The 23,341-nt window shown below is 35.6% G+C and overlaps 1 protein-coding gene and 1 long non-coding RNA gene across 2 annotated transcripts in view; both read right to left on the minus strand.

The window, feature by feature from the left end:
- Nucleotides 1-6,552, minus strand: part of bma (SCY1-like protein bma) — a 43,698-nt gene extending 37,146 nt beyond the window's left edge. The window contains exon 1 of the mRNA XM_046616965.1: nucleotides 6,477-6,552. The gene's annotated coding sequence lies outside the window, so the exon portion shown is untranslated. The remainder of the gene's footprint in view (nucleotides 1-6,476) is intronic.
- An 11,015-nt stretch (nucleotides 6,553-17,567) lies between these two features.
- On the minus strand, nucleotides 17,568-20,128 carry LOC124214488 (uncharacterized). Its single transcript, XR_006882128.2, has 3 exons — nucleotides 19,916-20,128; nucleotides 18,084-19,830; nucleotides 17,568-17,706 (listed from the first exon to the last, which is right to left on the minus strand). It is a non-coding gene; the product is annotated as an uncharacterized lncRNA (long non-coding RNA).
- Nucleotides 20,129-23,341: the final 3,213 nt, after the last annotated feature.

Below are 23,341 nucleotides of genomic sequence, written 5' to 3' on the forward strand. Positions count from 1 at the left end.
GTGTGAGAGAGAGTGGCTATGGATATCTATTGATTACCAAGTTGTTGTTCGTAACTGGTGCTGTCATCCGTGAGTGAGAATCAATAAGACCTGTTTGCGATCCAACATGTTTAAATTGCGCATCTTTAACTTAATCCAAACATCTGAAATTATACGTTCTAAGTGACATTAACAGACACAAAATCAGTGTTTTCAAAAATCTCTGCGTATGAAAAATTTCCATGAAAATCATGTTATCTGACCGCCGTATCGAATGCCGTTAGTTTTAAAACTCAAATACTAGATTCAAATTCTTAATCAGCAACCTCAAAAAACGGTAATTTTAAAATTTCAAGCAAATTAGAGGTAACAAAAAAATATGTTCGCCAAATGGGTAATCAGCTTCGTTGCAACACAGCGTCGTCGATTTGTACAGTAGTGAAATTTCATTTCTTACAACATTAAACCTGTTTGTTTGGCTAGCAACATTTTTAACTTCCCATTTTTCGATTTTCAGAGAAAAAAAGGAAGTTATCGTAATCACCTTAAAAATGAAAAGTTGAGTCTTCACTAGATCTCGACGTTTCAAGATCTAAAGAATCATCTCCGGACATTCTCAGATGGACGACTGTGTGTGTGTATATGTATGTACGGATGTGTATAAGTATATAATTATTTATGTATGTATGTGATTAATTTGTTTGTCCGACGATATCTCGAGAACGAGTTGTCGGATTTCAATGATTTTAGTCTCAGTCAACGCGGCTTTTCCAAACTTAGAACTAATTGGATTTTAACTTTGATCGGTTCGATACTTTTTCAATCATTCGAATAACAAAAGTTCAAAAAATCAAATAAACATGATATCTTGAGAAAGGAACAACGGATTGGAATGAAAATTAGTATCGCGAGATTTTTTGGGTCGCTGATCACGAATCTAAGGTCGATTTGAAAAATTTAAATTTAGCGTATTCAATCATTTGAAGAAAACCTAATTACATTTGGATTTTGATGAAAATAGGTTTGTTCGGTTGCTGATTACGAGTCTGGAGTCATATTTCGAAATCCAAAATGGCGAATCTAATATGGTGGAAAAAAAGTTTGAAAATATTCCGATTTTGGTAGAAATTGGCAGGTAAAGGTTTTTTGGGTCACCGATAATGAATCCAAGGTCAGGCTTTCAAAATTTGTAATGCTGGATCCATTGTAGCGGGTCAAAATTTAAAAAATCGTCACATTTTCATGTAAAATGGTATCCGCGGGTTTCAAAATCGTCAAGCACGAATCTGAATTTGTTTTTTGACATTCGAATTGGATATTATATTTTCTTTTTTTCTCTATGAACTTATAACCTGCAGCGTGAGAACGAGAACTTCGAGGGTTGGCTCATAGCCAACCTAAAGCCGCTTGTTTAATTCAATAATGCCATAACGTCAATTTATTGCTGCATCGACGTGAAGTAATCGCAATAATGACAATAAAATATAGTACCTAAATGATGATAATTAAGAAAAATGCTACATTTTTTGGTTACACTTACAAAACTCATTTTTCTTTTGCTCTCAAAACTGTACTTTTCGATTATGGCAAAAAAATGAACATATTTGCGGATTATACGCAACTAAACATTTTTTTTTTGGTGTATACATGATTCATAGTACACCCTAAATGATGATAATTAAGAAAAATACTACATTTTTTGGTTACACTTACAAAACTCATTTTCCGTTTGTTCTCAAAACTGTACTTTTCGGTTATGGCCAAAAAATGAACATATTTGCGGATCATACGCAACTAAACATTTTTTTTTGGTGTATACATGATTTATAGTACACCCTAAATGATAATAATTAAGAAAAATGCTACATTTTTTGGTTACACTTACAAAACTCATTTTCCTTTTGTTCTCAAAACTGTACTTTTCGGTTATGGCCAAAAAATGAACATATTTGCGGATCATACGCAACTAAACATTTTTTTTGGTGCATACATGATTTATAGTACACCCAGTACAGAGATATTGCAGGAATATCGGGTGGAATACTTTATACTTCAATGCTTTCGGAATTGATTCCCCTTAAGAAGATGTTTTAAAAATCACATGAAAAGCGAACTTGACATTGACGTATTACATTCGCCGAGAGTAGATTTGTTCGCATCATGTGTGTGTAGCACAATCGAGACCTTGGCTCACCTGATTTCTTCTTTCCCTTTTTTCATTACTTTTTGCTTTTTTGCCACGGTGTATTTCGTTTTCCTCTAGCCAAAGTCGGACTTAAATTTTAAGGCTTATCGCAAATCCAATCGGTTCTAACAACTAGAAAAACAACACCAATGTATCGCCGTGGTAAAACCCCCAGGGATCAGCGCGCTGTCGTACTTTGCCTTTTACGCCGGAAGAAATGGGCTTTAGACGGCTCTTACGTATGTCAAATAAATTTTAATTTAGCCAAGCCAAGCCCTGTGGTGTTTATTTTAACAATTTGCTCGCCTTATATCTTGTGCCTTACCTCCGATTCCGAAAAAAATCAATGTTGGGGTAGAGTATACCTTGTACGGTGCAGAGCGAAAAATTATAAAACTACAAAGAAAAATCAATACTCTTTATTCATTTTATCACGAGATGGTCGTAAATTCAGTATTTATCTAATTATTATATTCGTAAGCTATAAATATCAGTTCAAAAATACACAAATAGAATATACTGAAATTTTAAACTGAAGCTTCGATATCGATGATTCGTTTCAAATCGCTCCGAAAGTGTTGAAGGATTTAGCACATTCATTCAACTCCACTCTACGATGGCTCATTTATTTATTCAGAAGACTATTTCTGACAAAGACATTGAAACGAATATTCCTTTTTCCACTGGTCAATCCAATATTACCACTTGTTGATCATGACTTCTATCGATGGGATATTGGAAACTTAAATATTTAACGATGTCAATACGACAAAAACAAACTATTTCCGTGAGTTTGTATAAAATAGTTTTCCGAATGAAATGAGCTGTTGGACAATGAAATGAAGAGAGTTTACTGGTTTGTAATCATTTTCAAGAGATTCAGACACTTTTCAAAATTTTCTGCATTTTCAAATAGATCTCATTCGTAGCTTGCGAATAAGCGATGTGAAAAATACTCGATGTACGACTTTCATGTAATAAAGTTGACGAGTATCGATTTTTGGCCAACTAACCTTCTTAACAGCGATCGTGACCTTATCGTGTTTGATTTTGAACTTTGCTTGGAGCAGCTGCTATTGATGTGGCAAGGTTCGCAAATAACTAAAGTTTTTGCAACTGAAACATATTGGTGTTAATCTTCACTTCAGGCCCTGGAGTTTAAAAAGTGATCTACGATTGCTAAGCTTTTTATTCATTTTACCCGAAACAACGTCCATCGACACTTTTGACACGACAACTACGTAACCATGTGTACCATCTTGATGAGATTTGGTGTACGCATTCTATTCTGAAACGCAGCTTTTGTCAGAACTATAATTATTCATTTCGGGACTAGACTCTGTGAGTTATAATTGAAAGACGTGTAAAAATCGATAAAACATACTAAATGTACAGTCATTTTAAATTCTATGATAATTTCACGACGAGAAACTTGTTTCAGAATGTTACAGCGCAATAAAGGTGGTTTTTAGTTAAGATCCGGTTACGGCGCAATTTCTGCCAACCATTTCAATTTTTCAGGACAATCAGTTTGACGTTTCATGCATAAATTGTCGAGAAACTATAACTTTTTTATTCATGTTTTCAACTTATTTGTATTTCCTTGACTCGTCACACGGTGCTGGTGTGCAGAAGTTACATTTCAATTCATACGCCGCTGACTTTGAACCTGGATGAAATTTCTACATCTATGCAGAACGAAATCAAAAATATATTGCATTTTATTGATCCGCATTTTTGTACCATTGGATATAATGCATAAATGCATTGGAAAGAATTTCTCGATACTTGCTGCTTTCACTTTTTTGACTAAATGTTTGAAAATCAAAACTCTTTATTAGACGAAAAATTATTCGCGGTTCTATTTACGTGACTGTACCTACGTGATTAATCAAAATATTAAAAATTATTCGTCATGGCAGCTCTGAAATTCTACGTAGAAAACATCATTTTTTCAAGAGGCTGAAGTTATCATCATTGTGGAATTTATAAAATATGAGTATGTTATGTTTATCGTGGCTAACTAAATTTCGGACAATCCTAAAGGTGCGAAGTAACTATTTTTCCGGAACATGCATCGTTATAGTAACGTTACTAACTTCAACTTCATATTTTCTTTCAAATATCTACATTTCGGTGTCTTTTTCAGTAACAACGTCAAACTCTCGTATCGCGAAAATTCTATCTTAAAGTTCTCAACATCTGCAACCTTCGTCAATGAAATTACTTTTTGCCACCGTAACTATTTTAATTAAAATTTTTCCTCGGCTAGATTAACTGTTTCTCACTTTGATATTCTCGACATCGTATAAACTTGCCGAAATTACATAAAGTCCATTGAATTAGGAATGTGACATCAATGGGCGGATCACCTGGACGTCAGAGACAATAGATTGCAAAATCCGAGGAGTAGCTTCTTGAATTCCCACGTTTTCCCTTTTCTCAAACTGATGGATTAACAAAAATATTCTCCATTCCGGAATTAAACAGGATACATTATACATACATCAGGTCGGTATAATTAATCTATTCATACGGACTAACTTCAAAAATCCCAATTGCTTGTGGACAAATAAATTAGAATCGGAAGAACCCGTTGAAAATACGTATTCTGATCCTTGCTTGTAATACGGAAAAGTTGGAGGGTGTTTACAAAAAGACTGATCGAGTTGAAACGACGATGCGAGAAAACAAACCATACGCAACGAGGGGTGAATTCTGAATCGACTGATCGTTACTGAGGTCTGATATGGACGAATGCAATATTTAATAATCACACAATCTCAGGATCTTTTTCGATAGATTATAGTAATCAATAAATTATTGGAATTATAAATTAGATCGTACGGAGCGGCATGTATATACCGGAATTACGTAAAATTTAGAAGAGAAAATATTTAACCAATCGAAAGAAAGTCTCTGATAACTGGGATTACAGATTTTGCGACTCGAAATTCCCTCGAAGGAATTTTCTTCTATAATCAATATGCCTCACATGCGTGTGAAAAATGGTGTCGGACGTATCGGTGAATTTTTGCATTCCCGGATTCGTAGAAAATAACGTCCTTCGTAATATATGCATGGAACGTTCTGCGAATACGATGCGTGGGACGTATAAAACAGCACTCGGACAATTCAGAGGCACAATAGTTGTCCAAGCATCTGGCATGCATATATATATATATATATATATATATATATATATATATATATATATATGTATATATATATATGTATGTATATAACATAGTGCAAAGTAAATTAGGAAACCTGTGGTATAATAACATCCATTACCGGGTGACATTACGTTTTAATTTTCTCTCATTTCAAATTATATTATGTACTCCGGCCGAAAATACTCGACTATTATTTCAACGTCAGGACCCTTCAGCGGACAGTGTGCGAAGTGTAATTTTAGTTAATTATGTTAGCTATCATCGTCAAACAGCTATTTATATGATAAAACGAGGCATAAAAGATCCCCTTGTTACACATAATATATGGTACATGTAATATTACAAATTAATAATTAAATGTTAATAGCTCTCCATATTGCGCCGTTTCTCCTTCTTCACCCTAACTCCGGCACATAGTCGATAATTTTTCCGTGAATTTGACAGATCTTACTTATTGGTTGTTCATATGTGCAAAACGTTCGCATAATATGTAGAGCGAGATAAATTTCTAGTTGTGGGTATTATGCAGTCTGTGAATAATTTTATTTGATTTCTCACCGTAACCGACGAAACATCGTACTGGTCAGAAAAATAAAATGAGTTTTTTATTATCATCTGCACCTTTAATATATTTTATTGTACTATAATTGCGATATTTTAATATTGGTACGGCAATGAATTGTTGGTAAGGTATTATCGGTTTGAAAAAATTTTATCCACTAAACAGACTGATTAAATTCTGCAATAACCAGAAAATATAGTAATAATGACGGCTGTGTAATCACACCAAATAGTAGCATGTAGCAATTTTATTATTGCAAGGATACCGATTTCAATAGAATTTTCCGGTAACTATAAAAAATGAAATTTTTCTCCATGCATTCGGTATCATTGTACTTGTCTTGCAATACCCACAATTATGATACACGCAACGCGTCATGATACGACACTACGTACTATGGATAATAAAAATAGATACACCTATATATACGTATGTACGAACATTAAATATATAGGTATATAGAAGTACATCGATGTGTCGACGCGTCGATATGTACGTGTTGCATCGAATCGACGCGACAAAAGTGAGCGTGAATTTGCAAACGGTATTGAAAATTGTTGGGCCAATTCCTCACCTGTTGCCGGACAAGTAATTCGTACACTAGGAGCACATTACGTCGTCTGTTTATCGTAGACGTAGTTTGCGTCGCCGAGAATATCGCAATACTGAGCGGGGATCCTGTTATCCTGTAAACAGGACGAGGCTTTCTCCCACTCCTTTGAAAATTGCGCGCGCAGTTGGCCAGGGTATAGGCTGGAGCCAAGTCTGGGCTGCAGGTAGCCCTTTGCTCCGGGGTCCCCTGTCAGCCAGAGCAGCCTGCATCAATACCGGCATCCTTCAACCCCTCCGATTTACCTAATTCCCTATTAACAATTTAGGCCAAGGTCGTGCGAATGAATTTTCTGGCGCACCGAATTTCCTAGCAACGATATTTTCATATCCCTGCGGACTCTTCCGACTTGACCTATTGGTTTTTTTTCCACCCACTGCTTATTTTGCTTCTTATACCTCTCTACGCGCAGATCATAGATTATTAGTTACATTATGGAAAATATGAGTAATTTCATCGAATATTTCCTACAATGATATCAATAACTTATCAACTTTCGATATCTTTGCAACTGCGATTACGTGCAATCGATGAGTGAACACACGTTTCATCGTGTGCCCCGTATTTGCTCCAGGTTTATTAAATTGGGTCACCAGGCCTCTGGGGTTATTATTAATAGTTATGTTTCATATTTTAACTGCAAACACACCCCCAGAATACCTGCATCCTTATATTGCTACAGTGTTGGGTCAGGTATGTTGAAAATTTAGAAAATTCATAATCTTCGATTGTATTGAACTAGTTCTTAAAACGTTTGAGATAATTTAATAAAATACTTCGAGAATAAGAAATCGACATTAACGCAAATGATCATTGCCAACCTGCAATAATGCTCTAAAGTATTTTGACAAGGATAATAATTGATTTAATTTCAAACGAATATGAAAATACAAAAATCAATGTTATTTTATTAAAAGAAATTCGATGCAGCGCATAATTTTAGAAAATTAACTCTCGTTCGCTAGAAAATCAAGTTAAGGTTAAGAAAAATGAGAAATATGGATCAAAATAATAACGAATTTCGTATTGTCAAAATATCGTTGATCGCTACTGTACTACATAATGTATGTAAAGGAACTTTTCTCCCATTTACTACCGACGGTAAGTTTTTTTTTTTTTGTTAATTGTGACGGACAAATAACAATTCATATCCAAAAAGCACATCCTGACACACGTAATTAGTACATTACTTCCATAGGTCGTAACTTGCGTGTACAGCAACCAAGATATCATTGTGCGTATGAATTATGCCCAACTTGGCCTAAAGAATGCACGCGCCGTAAAAAAGAGACAGTAATCGTATACTGTTATGTAAACAGTACAAATGTCGTAAAATACATGTTTCTTACATGACAAGACAAGTGCAAGAGTAATGCCGTATTATAAAGATTGACTCGCGAACTTTCAGCCAGTCTTTTGAGGTTAACGTTTTGATCTGGCTGCAATGTGGATATTTGTTATAATGCGGAGTAAGGCATAAAAATCCTCCAATTCTTAGGCAACTGAGCCTTACCGCTTACGAGAAACACGGCAATTAATTTTATTGAATCGAATCAAATGTTTGCCCTTGAATTCTTGGGACTTCTCGGCGTTGGAAAAAAATGTGACTCGATGTGGTTTTTCTATAAAATAGTCAAATCTTTTCAAACATGAAATTCATTTTGAAGTGGATCTTTTACAACTACCAACTAATGAAACACATTTTTTTCGACATTGTAAGTCCTGTCTACGCGAATGGTACGAAAATAATCTGTCTTTATATTTTTGTGTCACGTAGTGGATATTTTGAAGTATACCCTGGAGTTTTCAAAATTAAATGAAAATAGCGACGTCGATATAAACATTTCAAGGATATAAAATGTATTCAGAAAATTCGAAAATCGATATTACGTACACATATACATACATTAGGGTGGCCCTTAATTTGAGTCCGGAAATTTATGTATCGTAACGTACGCCAAGCTTGTCCCAAATCGTTTAAAAATAATGTGTGTAAAATTTCAATCTCAGTACCAACGCAAGAATTCCGTGCATGAACGAGCTTGAAATTCTCCCATTTCAGATTGATTCTCGAATAGAAAGAACAATAATTGGGAGAAAATGAAATCTCTTCTCATTGTGAAATTCAAATTATCACGGGCGATTGCCGATGAGTGTGAAGTTTGCAGAGTGAGCCGCAAAGGCGAGTGCTGTCTTCACACGAATACAAGTGGGAAGTTGGCTGCACAAGGGAGAGAGGACAATGCTGTTGTCACACAAATGTAACATTTGTACCAGTCTGGCCGCAGCATGAGCCAAAGCGAGGGCTGTAATGACACGAGTCAGATATTACCCGTCCGCATGCGTAATGAACACCATTTTTTCCGACACTTACGAAGGAAAAGTTGATTTGAGAACCACCGAAGTCGCCACTGACAACACGTAAAATTACGGTGAGTTAACATGACGCATAAAATTGAGTTATTCGGAAACGCGCATGCGCCAAAAAATCCCTAGTGTGTGTATTTCAATTGTGCGCATGCGCCAATATTGTTTTACAGCACTGTTTGGAAATGAAGTCCTTCACGCACGCACGCAAGCGGGTGTTGGGAAAAACTAATTTCTACGCTACGTCCGTAAACAACTCGAATTCTTTGTAGTTTTTATGACCACTATTGCTTCGAAGTCGACTTTTGAGCACTAATGTCTACAAAAACTACGCAATATTCTCTTTTTTGACAGAAGGTAGCACAGAAAATACCGTCTAGTCTTTTTACTCATTGTCTGTGTTTGGTGGTTCCTTCTCGGCACGTTCTCCAAAGTGTATCGGGCACATTGTGTTTACACATCCATCAGAGTTTTCGGTTGATTCACTAGAAAAATAATGTCTCCAAAGAGCCGGATGAATGAATATAGTATTCTGCTTGTTAATGATAAGGCTTTCTTGTAATTGTTTAGAGGATAAAGTTGAAAGACGGAGAGATTGATAGTTCTAACTTTCTTACAGACGACGACCTAGACTTTCACGCAGAATATGATGTGCGTAATAAGCGTTGGGGATGTTTACATATAAAATGTATTATTAGGTTCAGCAATTGACCTTAAGTGCTCCATTTATGTCAAATTAGTGAGTATACCATTGGTTTTAAAGGCTCACATACTCCTGCGCGCGCTGAAAGCCGAGTAAATTTGAAAAATTATTATCAAGGTTATGCGATGAATTTTTTTTTTTTTTTTTACCAACTTTATTTTTTATGGGTGTAAACGGACTACTGATGGGAACCATAACACCTCCTTCTCAACATAATAACTACACCAAAAATGATCCAATCTGTAAAAATAAGAAAGAATCTTGTGAAAATAATGTAGTAATAAGTAATTATCTGACGGAGAGAATCTCTTTTCAAAATAAAGAAATTACAGTATTTGAAACTATAGCATGAAATTGAAAAAAAATTTGCGTTCAATAATTTATAAAAAATTGTTCAACCAAAAATTTTAAAAAATTTTTCGTCAGACTATAGATAAAATAATTATCAAGATGTAAAAAAAAAGTTATCCAATATCGGTACTATACCATCAGGCTTCATTTTTCCTGCGCTCCCGCTATAATTTGCGGAACACGATGCTTGATGTTCATCAAACCATAATTCATACTCTTCAGTGCCATTATCTTTTTTATGAACCACACCTTCTTTGCAGTAAGTACTTTTTACTGTAAAGCCAATCACTTTTCCAGTAAAATGTCCCATGAGTGTAGCTACACCAAAAAAAGAGATGAAAATCTTCTTTTTATCCACGTGCCATCGCCAGAAACAATTATTCCATCACTGCACAATTCTAAATCATTTTGTTTCCCAGCTTCTGACTGTTCGTTTTTAGTAGCGAGCTTCATTGATGCTGCAGCAACAGTCTTCGTGTCTTCTTCGACATTACACATGATACCATGATAAGTTTTTTGGGTGACTCAAGGGAGCAGATCCATAATACCACAAGAAAGTTGCATGGCCTTCAATCCTTTGCCGATGAGGCGTATAGTGAATGCGAATTTTTTGTTTACTTCGTACGCCGATGAGTTGATCAGTGGAGATGAATTTACGCTTTTAACATCTTCATTACACTTTGTACAAACTATATTAAGTTTAAACCCAAGTGCACGTTTACTTTTCTTAACAAATTTTACGTCCCTACCACATTTTCGGCAAACGAAACACTCAGCGCTATCCAAAAAATTACAGCAAAATGAATAATGCGGTAAGAAAAAGTTTCATCACAGGAAACATCCACTGATTGTCCACGTCATTTTTTCACTGCTGCACTTGTAAAATCAGTTTCAGATTCCATAGCTTCAGTTGTGGGAGGATCTCTCTTCTTCTTTGCACGTATACCACGTTGGTCTCTTGATCATTTGCGATCGGCGAAACCACGTTTCAACATTTTTAAAACTTTTAAAAAACACACGAACTGTACTCTTCGAAGGACGACAGTCAACTAATATTAAAATATTCAACTTTACAGATGATCCTAGAAACGACCTTGTTTTATAAGAAATCCAGGTTTTGTGAACAAAACAAATACGAAACGCAGATGTCGAGAGGGTAGTCAGGTAGCCGTCTCAATCCGATGTCTGGTCACATTTATTGCTGTAACTTTGTAACGGAGTGGAATCTTCTGAAAATTATTTTTTTTTTTAAATTCTTAAAAGTATAAAGACTACGGGCCTGTAAAAAAATCAATTTTTTGAAAGTTTCAGGGGTACATGAACCCTCAATATTTATTTTATTTTTAACGCTTATTTTTGCTTAATAATTGTTGGGCGAGATGACGAAAGTAATTACTCATTTTTTGGTTGCAGTTGTTGTCAAATGGATTACGTATAACGCAAGTCGTTTTCAATAAATGTTATAGTCCTGAGGAGGGCCTCCACCAAAGGGCTGAAACATCAACATCTATGAATGTTTCTTATCATTGACCTCGAATACCAAAAAAAAATTTCACAGAAAATAGAATTTGTGTCACGTGTACATACAGGGACTTCTTGACTCGCATGAATTTTGCATTTACTTTCGTCTCGTGAAACTCCCATTTTATGTGTACTTGCCACTAAAATAGCTCTTGTGTGTTACATGTTTCCTATGTTAACAGGAGCAGTGAAACGTATATTTCCGAGGTGTGAGGCTAAGTATAGTTGTGGGGGGGTTAATTTTTACTAGCGTATAACATTAACGTTATAATAACGTTAAACTTTTCAGTGTTTCGTATACAAAGTACACTCTTATTTCACTTTGATATACCGAAAGCTGCTTTTCTACAGTTGTGAAGGTAGATGAATTCGTTTATCAGAAGGTCAAGATTTAATTCTTAAGTAATATCTTGGTGAATGTGGATTATAGCTACATCGTCCAAGTGATCTTGCAGTATCGTTGATATTCAAGTTATTGAAATAAAATTTATTTTTTTAAAACTGCAGATATCTGTGGCGTGGAATTCCACATCTACTAAATTTTGAGATGCATTGTGCTCCACACCTACCGTAGTGGTTTCGCCGACCATGTATGTAAAATTTTTGCGTTGATATAAACGACGTCTGGGAATTCTGAAAGTATTTCATGTGCCGGAGAAGATATTCTGGAAATATTCATAGAATACCGTGAATTCCTCTTGACTCGCGGCTTTCCGTGTCAGGCGGTCATCTGCGCCGATACATGCACCAATTTTACTTGATCGTGAGCCGAGCACTGCGGCAAAATGTTTTCAGATCAAAGTTGTGCATATGTTGTTGCAGGTGGTGACCGCGTGGCTTGGAACGACTTGTTTCGAAAGAGATTCACGGTATAAGAATCATTATCAAATTATGTTTCACAATAAAATTGATATTTTTTGCGAATACAGCTCAAACAAGAAATATTGGAGTTGTAATAAAAAGATGGAGAAACCTTCGTTTCTTTTCTTAACGGCTGTTCCTCATACGATGTTTTACGATTAGTCACCGTATCAATAATACCTCGGTTGTAATTAGTGCTCAGAAGATTCTCTTGGAGTAGATTCACTAGGAACAACAATTTGAATTGTCCTTTGTCGAAAATTACAATAATTGTAAAGTAGTAGGGAAATTATTCATTGATAAATTCTTTACCTGCTGTGATATAATACGATATTGTTTTTAATTTTATCTGAATGTAAATCGGCCAGCACATCGAAGTAGGAAAAACGTGCATTCGGTTGATAATTGAAATTCTGCAAACTTGCACCCTGGATCAATTAATAATTATATAATAATTCGTAAACACGATTGATATTTCTTGATATTTTCATTAGGATTTCCATGATCTTTTTATAGCACCCCAATTTTTACTGTTTATCAAATGTTTTTTTTTTTTTGTTTTCAGAGTTTGCAGATATATTGAAAGAACACAATGATTCATGGATCCATTTATTGTTGGAGAGAGTGAGAGTGAGTTGACAGTGAACCATGAGACAAACATCGATCGGTAAGTAAACACGTGCTCTCAGCTTAAAATTTCAATATAATCTACCTTGAGTTTGCACGAACGCAAGCGAATTTACCCGGTGCAAAATTGTCCATGTAACGTGTCGATGAAATAATCCGGTATATTCCTCAATAATAGGATTATTCACCTATTTCATGAGACTAACTTTACAAACCAAATTTCAGACTCGATAACGACCATCGCATACTGCGAGGTTTCCTTGAAAAGACATGCTGGCTGTCTAGTTTATGTGCGTAGCCAACTTCGTAAAAATGTTACTAGCATGGTAGGCAAAGTGACCGATGCGTAGCGGATCGCGGCTGCGTCGTGGGTCGACCTTTTTGAATAGACGAGAGGTTATGATTACCTGTCACTTGTGAACCGATCGATTCTAGGGAGTTTGATCATGTCAGTAAAGGTTCGTTACAGGCCGTGATCATGGATGTCAGCCAATCAGAACTAAGCAAGCTGAATCCCGTACAGTACGAGCAGCAGTGTTGCCAGTCTCTTACAATTGTACTAGATCTATTAACTTTTGACGCAGTTTAGCACGCCATTACGACGCTCGTTATTTTTATTACGTTTTTGAGCGCCAGATTTTGTCCCCGAGATTCTAGTATACCATCATCGATAGTCGATACAACGCGGTCTTTTGGAGGTTCTCTATTGGTATGTATCACAATTCATACGCTGCCATTTATGCATGCCGCAGAGTGTATCTACACTATATAGTATCTACCAGCCAGTGAGGACTTTGAAGCCCTGAAACAGTCTGAAAAATGATTGCAGTGCCTTAGTTCCTTTTCTACCTTTCAGGTACAAATAATAAAATTGATCAGTGTCACCGTATTCGTGGTTATTTTTTTATTCCGCCCAGCAATGAGAATAAAATCGCGCAGGCAAGTGTGCGACACAAGATAGTATATATATAAGTATATGTATGGGGCATTCCACGTTAAACCAACGGATTATGAACCTCATCCTCTCGGAATTTGATGTCCGATCTATTTATTAAAAAATGTGAATAATCGAATCAGTGCCATCTTAAACGCAACGTACACAGCAAATCTTTCGAGAGAATCTTTCTTTCAACCCAAAAAACTTCCGACAAACCGGTTGAGTGATTGGAAGTCATTAGCCGAGCGACTTTCTATATCATTTTTACTTATAGAAAAAGCTTGTACCACGTGATAAATATAGCGAGATGGACAACCGCATTTATCGTTTATTCTATATCTATGTAACGTTACGGTGTTTCAGGAAAAAATAATTTGCAAATTTCCACCGTGACATGAGCGTTGCACGTTAGGTTTGAGGTGGCATCTATTCAATTTTTCACTTTGTCTAGAAAAGTGAGAAATCGAATGAGCGCCACCTTAGATGTAACGGAGAATGCTCATCTTTGAAGAAAATTTTTCTTTCAACCCAAACAAACTTTTCAGCAGGTGCCACAGCGAAAATTCGCAAATCATTTTTACGTACAACATCCTACTATGCATGTGTCAGTGTGTGTGTTATTTTTACCTCCTCAATCACACAGTGTACTTGAATTAACACAGTCAGTGTTCAACGTATTCATTTTCCGAAGTTTAAACTGGCGTCGTTAATTCAAATGGCTTGGATAAACTTTTGTCTCGAGGTCAGTGTGAATGGTGAATAATAGTAATCTATTACTCGTAAGTTATAATGGAGATGCAAAGTGGTATAGGTGATATGGCTACGTTCCAATTAATTACCCCGAAGGTAATACACAACACTTAATGACGCACTTGGCCTAAGTCTGGATGTTCGAGTAATTACATAACAACTTATAATATCATTTCGGTTCGTAAGGATAGACCACGAAGATATAGGAATCAACGAAATACCAAACATGAACCTTATTACGCCTATAGGTATAGGCACGTGTATTTCCGTGGAAATGATTCAATTATGGTTACGAAACAAGCTGAGGCCCAAGATAGCATGTGATTTCCTGAAATTCGTAATTCAAATATACATTCAAAACGCCTCAAACAATATTTTTGAATAATTTCGAATCAATCGGTCGATCTCACAATGAAATTCAAATTTTATGGTCGTTTCGGAAATTCAGAATAGTCAGGGTATCGTCAAGAAGTATCGTAAGAGTCAGAATCGGTATCGGGCACCACCTAGTTACAATTTATCATTAGTTAGAGTTTTCCGTACAAATAACACGTGTTGTTTGTTATCAGGGTGAAATAAATAACCAATTACATTTGCATTTTGTAATCACAAAACAATTAAATACCAATTACACTCACAGCTATTTTATATTTAGAGCGGAATAAAATACAAATTACGTTTGTGTTTATTAATCAATTTCCGATCAATGACAATTTTCAAATGCACTCATTACCTTTGTACACTCTAATTACAATTTTTTAATGTAATCAATCATTGCATTATACCTAAAAAAAATTACGTAGCGTTACTTACGAAAAATATGGAAATGTGCGAACGTGTCTGAGGATTAGTATAAACGTACCAAGTAAATTTACATAACTTATATGTATGTAGATCTACTGATAATCGAGCATTAAATGATACATACATGTCAGTATAATATTCTGCATTTCATCCAACCTCAATTACAAACTACAATAAAATTTGTACTTCATTTGCTTCTGATCACAAATACAAATGCGATTTGTACTCTACGTACCTCCAATTACAAATAACAATTTCATTTTTTCTTTCTTGTTGTACTTTTAATTCTTTATCGAGTAATTACAATTTTGCTCACAACTGTTCGGAATGCGTGTAAAGGAATGAAAATAACTAGACAGAAAGTCAACCTAGAGTACCCGTGATCATAAATGTATAAACAGATATTGCATGACATAATTCATACATGCACGTATTACCGGCGAAGCATCCCAGCAACGTGGGTCCGAATTATTCTTACTTACAAGAAGGCACGTAAACTTATCCAATAACTTCGCACTACCTGCTCTAAATGGCTTGTGCGGCTCACCTGCACCTGAGCACCTGATCGTTAGAAAAGTTGCATTATACACACGAGGCTCTGCATTATCTGCAGCAATATGTTCATGCTAGAATGCTAAATAGGTATAATTTGTTACGAAGGGAATGCGGCACCCGACTGCGATTACGAAAACACGAATCCGATGTTATAACTTCTTACGAAACATGGGCGTTACGTATTTTGGCTATAATTTTATACCCAATTGTAAGTTGAAACAGAAGCGTATAAAATGATTATGATGTTGTTATGAATATAATAATTATAATGATAATAACCGTAATAAATTAATTTCTTTATCGATTACCCAGTTGTAACTATAATATATTAAGTCATAAAATTATTCGTTTACTAAGAAAATGAAAAAGCCTCTTACTATTAAAAATTGCGGCTATTACTCGACATAGAAAAGCTCGAAGGATGAGAAAAGCGTAAAAATATCGATCTGAATTTCCAAAAAGTATTCACATTAGGACGGGGAAAAATATTGTCCTTGTCAACGCGTCGAAAATTGAAGCACAGGTTTTTTGTTACTTGAAATGCGAATGTTTCGTGCTAGACTTCATCAACGAATCCGCTGCTATAAATTACACCTTTCTAGTAAAGCGTCAGTTTCTTTTGAAGCCAATCTTCCTAACGTGCGCAATAAACCAAGCTGCGCTGTACCTGAAATCCGACCTGCGAGGCGGCCTGTAATTCTCAGCTTGAACGCGGTTCTCATTTTGTCAATTCTTTGAATTTTTGTACTTTCATAGACTCAGATAACTTTTCAAATACAATTTAGGAAAATAGGGAATCAGAATTTTTCATCAAGGAAAATGTATAGGATTATCAGTAAATGGAAAGAAACAAACAAAAATTTATATGAAAAAAAATTTATTTATACATAAACTCGGAAAAACATAAACGTTCATTTAGAAAAAGTAATAAAGAGGAAAAGGTATACGTTTGTTGGTAAAACATTGAAAATCGATTCATGTCCGATAGAACCGGAAGATCAAATTAAACGATAGATGGAAATTTTTCATGCCCATCATCTTGCTGTAAAATTCTTCAAGTTTCGGATTTTTCTTCCAGCCGTTTCCAAGATCATCACGGAAGTTTGCCGGACAGACCGACATTTCTGTAAGAACCTGTTTTTCAGATTCTAAAGGTTCGAAAACGTAAAGTTTCGTTGAAATTGGAAAAAATGATTTTCGACCGAACCAATACATTTCTTATGTCTCGCAAGTTTCACACAAACGTAGCCCTTCACTTTGCATACATTAAAATAAAGTCAATTATTTACTGAACACGTTCAACAGTTTCCATAATAAATTACAATTGAACGTTGCGTCAGAAAAGAACGGTAAATTTCTTATCGAGAAATTTTCTCACAAACCTGAAAGATCAAAATATCGTCTGTAATTGATACTAAAAATCATCAAAGTCAAGCAATGATGATACAGCCCACTCTCTCAATAGGGCTGCTTTCCTTTAAGGGGGGAAACCGGTTTATGAGGTCGAAATTTTGCTGTTTTTCATGATTTTTTTTAACCAGGAAGGAATAATCACAAAATGTTTAAACTTGAAGGATATTTTATTTATGTTTTCAAGTACACTTTGAAATTTTTTCAAATGATTTCCGCCGGAAATAGTGGAGTTACCGCGTGCAGTCCATGGGCGATTGCCATCCGAGCATTTGGCTTGCGTACATCCCTGACGTCGCAATTTTTATCTATAATCATCAGGATTTTTTTTTTCCATTAAAAACATATTTTCTAAGAATATGAACCTAATTTTGATCAAACAAATTGAAAATTGCATGTTTTTGAGGTGTTTGAACACAATGTCATATTTTTATACTATATTTTTTCATCTTTCTTGCATAAAAACATATATTTTTAATAACAATATAATCCCCGAATGAGGTTCATATCACGTGGAATTGAATACAGAATATCTACACCAAATTTCAGAACGATTGATCAATAACTTTTTGAGCTAGAATGTACGCAAGTCGAAAAAAAGTCGTTTCGAGAAAAACGCCGTTTGAAATAAAATTTAGCGAAAACGAGAAATTCAAGGCAGTAATTAATTATAAAAAATGCTCACCGGTTAATCAGCTATTCCAGCGCCATATAGCAATCCCTCTACTTGCTCATATGCGTCATTCTATTATTCAATAGCACAGCGGTATTGAGGCAGGTAGCTGGAAAAGAAGGGCCTGGGCGACCGCTCCGTTATAATTACCGTGCGCTTCTTCACAGAACCGACGGGCGGTCACTTAAGTGCTCATTGCATTCGAACTAATGGGAATTTTGCTTTGAAATTTTAACCACATATTCTTGAATAGTTATACTAACGATTCATGCAATAAAAAAAAGACGATTTTTCGATCGGTCTAAACTGGGTTCCCCCCTTAAGAGAGCTCAGCAGCTTCCCCTACTATTTCAGATAGTTGAATCAAAAATTCCATTAGGACCGTCGGATAAAACGTCGAAAAATAATTGACTTGTATTTTTCCTTTTTTCAATTCAACGTTTATTAGCATGGGTACAGTAGTTTGAAATTGACGCGTGACGTCACAATGTGCATAGATATAGTTATACTATAATGTCAATATTATGACGTCACGCAAATTCAACTGGCTATATCTTTGTTAATAAACATTGAATTTCAGAAAGAAAAAATACCTGTCAATTATTTTCCGTCACTCTATCCGACGGACCTGATAGAATTTTTCGGAATTTTTTATTCAACGACTTAATAGGGCCGGCGACAAAAGTAAAATATTGGAAGAAAATAACGTAGCTATTATATGATCTTTTAGCAGCCCTATTGCGAGAGTTCAGTTCAAAACGCCATAAATGCACATCGAGCTTGTTCGTGGAGGTATGCTAATTGTTAGAAATATCCTCCCCTACACTCCCATGATCGGCCTTATTGAGAGAGTCGACAGTAATACGATAACCGGTTGTCGTCCACAATGTGTGAGGATGTATTTACCAGCCTTCGAGGATCACTGTCAAAATCGTATTGCCGATAACGGGTACATGAGTAAGGTCTGGTTCTCGATGGTCATCGAATCCGTTGGTCGGTATTAATTTCATCGCAGTAACGCAATATAGTAGCCAATATCCGCCAAGGAATATTGCTGTGTGAGATTACCCAAAAGTGGGCCGAGATCACTGAGAACGTTGCACTAACGTCACTGAATGTCCAGATATAAATTAAGAAATAGGAAACGCAACTAGCTAACATGATTTACCACGCGATGAAATATCAATAATATAGTTTCCAGCCGTATCGGAAGGATGTTCGTGATATTACTGACAGAATTCTATCATATTCAAACAATGGTTCATATTAAGACGAAAAAAAGTGTTTGCACAAAGCGGACGTCTATCTGTCTTCATTTAATTCTTTCCTGCTCTAACAATTGTTGGCGCTTTCTTTTAAATGTGTCCCTTTTGCTATAGCAGCGCCATCTCATATGTACTCCACAGCCACTTTCTATACACTGACATAGTCCTCTTTACTCATTTCATTATCCTTAACTCTGCCCTCGAATGATTCGCTCCGTAATTTAGTTATACTCTGGACTTAGATAGTTTGATGTAATAAAATTAACAAACGTTCGAACTTGAGCGTAGTTTACTGCGTATCGTGTCAAACTGTTTGCCGCTTTCGCGTCGCAGACAGAGCCGCTCTAGGTTGCGTTGCGCTGCTTAGCGCCTTAACTGTAGAATTATGTTACATATCGATCTCGGAAATCTGTTGATCAGTTCCTCAGGTCTTCTCGTTCGGCTGACCCAATTTCTACGAGTTTGTTACAAGTTTTGGGTCCAGCCAACTGTCACTATGCGTGTTTAAAATAATTATTGATAACACTTGGCATTAAAAACATTTATTTCCATAATCTCCTTCAAGTTCTCAATACTTACGTTTACAATTGTATGTACTGATGGTTATTACTTATCACAGTCACAAACTGTTGCTAAGTCTCGGAGGGTCTGACTTAAATTGTTCTAATTGTTCTCTACGTTAAATTGTTCTATGATTTGACTCTATCATTTTTATGAGGTTCTGCTCTATTAGACGTCTCTACCTGTTTTCTATAAAGTGTAAAATTATTCTCTCCGTTGACTGAAGATATATTTATGAACTTGGCTGATGTAATAACGGTGGGCAAAATGGCGTATGAGAACTATTGATACAAGAGTATTGTACGTTATGATGGTAACTCTGGATGTCGGTATTAGTCTAAGAACTATGGTAAGAAAGCGCTCTCTTATGGTAACTGCACGTTGGTGAAGATTAAACGGCGAGAGGGCGCTGCCGTAGTTATCGGCTGGGACTCAACACGAATAACAAATTCAAATCGGGATTGAAATGAAAAGAGAAGACGAGGAGATGTATGAATGTTACGTGTATTGTAAATCTTCAGTCAACCTTTGGTAGACCTTTGAATAGGTAAGTTCGTTTAATCATTGAATTGTATTTCGCGCCTCTTCCTCAAGACCAAATGTAGATGTTCTAAGTCGATTACGGCAATACACGTCTTGTGTTTTTTAACACAATGAATAAACTGAACTGAATTATCAACGAGACTATATGTGTGATTACTGTAATATTGCTCGGACAAATGCTTCCTCATCACTAGTAATAGGTAAGTTATGAAACTCATCAAAGGTCTGTGTATCCTGCCGTCGCTCGTATACTTTAAATATTGACGTCCTAGGTTTTCGTGGTTGACGTCGACGAATGTCGGATGCTGTACGCTCAAAGAATCTGGATGTCCAGACCGCTTTTAGACAGCATACTCTTTCTCCATTGACATAAAGTTTGCCAAGAAACTGCTCTTTGAGGCTTTATAAACAATGACTGTCGAACCACGCAGGATTTCGGTTTTTAACAGATATGACTCCAATGTAGCTGCGACAAAAATGGTTTTCTACTTATCATGAAAAAGCAAAATTAGAAGAGATTATTTTCTGTTGACTGTGGAAATCTTGATTTCATCCGGAATTTTTATGTGTATGGTCGTTGTCTCCCGATATTTTGTACTTTGATTAGCAAAAATTTTTGCATTCGTTGCCTGGTTACGAGCGAGAATAGAGTGACAAGTTTTAGAGAAATTATTTCGCAAGCCATATCCTCGTTTACTCGTTTGAACCAAGAGTACTCACTTAGGATCCAATTCTAAAGCGTTGGCGTATTTCAGGGCCCATAATTAAGGCTACAGCCGATCGCAGGCAGTTCAGAGAATCTTGTGAAGCTCCGTTATTGTACTCTTCGGGAAGTAACAATATCAGATTTTCGATAGAAGTTTAAAAAGGACTGATATTTTTATCAACACTGTAACGAAGTTTTTATAACTATATTTGTTTGTATAAAAGATATAAATAAATGCATAGGTTCAACAGGATAATTGGTCAGCTATTTAAATTTATTTGATTCAGACATTGAATAAAGAGTCTATAAATGAATATACAGCTCTCACATTTACGAAATATTATCACAAATTACCTGATTTGATGAATTTAGGATTTTAAACAATTAAAAATTACATACATACATGCTTATCTATTAAAAGTGACTTACGTTGCAGATGAATTGTCTTAATTTCTAGGGAGTTGTCAGTATTTACAATTGTATTAGCCAATTTTCAAAATTTATAGTTACGGAGAGTATGTATATGAGGTATTCCATGCCAACTGAGAGGACATTTTCGCGGACCCCCGCCAATTTGCTTAATTATTTTTTATATGATTCTACAACCTAAAAAAGCACTCACCATTTTTTTAAGATTTTTCGTTCCAACCATTCTTTTAAAAAAAATGTTACAAACTTTTTTATGGTCCTAAAAAAAAACGTACATTTTTTTATTTTTTTACAAAAATTCACATAATTTCTGGGTTCCAAAACAAACATTTTGAGCCATAGTTCGGAGTGAAGAATCGATTTTTTGTATTTTTTAAATATTTTTTTAGAGCTGTTACGTCTGTGAATCGAGTTTACTTCTGAGCGGTAGGAGTAAACTGGCTGGCTTCACTTTTATGTACTAGGTCAACCGGAAATCAGGATGAGGATTGAATAACGTAGGTTTTGTTTGAGATATTACTTATATATTCATTTCGAAGAAGCTGAGATGGCGGTAAAAACGAAGTGTACTGTATGAAGCTATGTAAGAAGTTTAGATGTGACATTGTTGAGAGTTAGAATAGGAGTGTCGCTAGAGACTTGAAACGTACGGGGTGCAAAAAAGGTGTGAAGATGCTGAAGGACGGGAATGGAATTAGATGAGTAACCGCGATAGTGAATAGCGCGAGACTAGGTAGAGATAAGAGGACAGGACAGAGACCATGAGATTCATATAAGAACTGTGGGAAAGTTAGTGAGTAGGAAAAATTAGAGAGAAGTGGTATGCTGGACGTAACAGAGCAATAATTTTTCTTATTTTGTATGTATACAAATTGTAAATTTGCTTCATTATTTTTTATATGATTCTACAACCTAAAAAAAGCACTCACCATTTTTTTCAGATTTTTCGTCCGAACCATTCTTTTTTAAAAAATGTTACAAACATAGCATATGTTTTGTATACGTACAAAATAAGAAAAATTATTCCTCTGCAAAAATATTTAAAAAATACAAAAAATCAATTCTCCACTCTAAACTATGGCTCAAAATGTTTGTTTAGGGACCCAGAAATTATATGAATTTTTGTAAAAAATAAAAAAATTGCGTTTTTTTAGGACCATAAAAGAGTTTGTAACATTTTTTAAAGAAAAATGGTTAGAACGAAAAAACTAAAAAAATAGAGAGTGTTTTTTTAGGTTGTAAAATCATATAAAAAATAATGAAGCAGATTGGTGGGGGTCAGGAAAAATGTCCTCTCAGTTGGCATGGAATACCTTATATATATTTCCCAACAAGGTTCGAAAAAGGAAGAAGAAACGGCGTCGTAACAAAATAACATATCAAATAATACGTTGTAATTCTGAGTGGTAGATCAGCAAGTGGCGTATTCACTCTTCGACAAATACTGATCCGAACGACTGACCGCCAGCGCAGCCTCACGCGTGACCAACGGCGCACGTAAACATGTGAACACCTGTGCATAATGACCAGATTCTTACAATACAGAAATCCTACCATTTCTTCAATGAGCTGTTGTAATGCTCAAGAGACGAATCTCGAAGGGAGGCGATCATTATCTCTATTTGTTGGATTTAGGTGGATCGCTTATTAACAATGTAAAATCAATGGATTAATCCTTGATACGATGCTGTTGATTATTTAACGTGTACAGAAAATAGAACGGATAGAAGAAGGCGGAAGTAATAAACTGGTGGTACAATATGGCG

Source organism: Neodiprion pinetum, chromosome 3 (genome assembly GCF_021155775.2).
Source record: "Neodiprion pinetum isolate iyNeoPine1 chromosome 3, iyNeoPine1.2, whole genome shotgun sequence".
Taxonomy (NCBI): domain Eukaryota; kingdom Metazoa; phylum Arthropoda; class Insecta; order Hymenoptera; family Diprionidae; genus Neodiprion; species Neodiprion pinetum.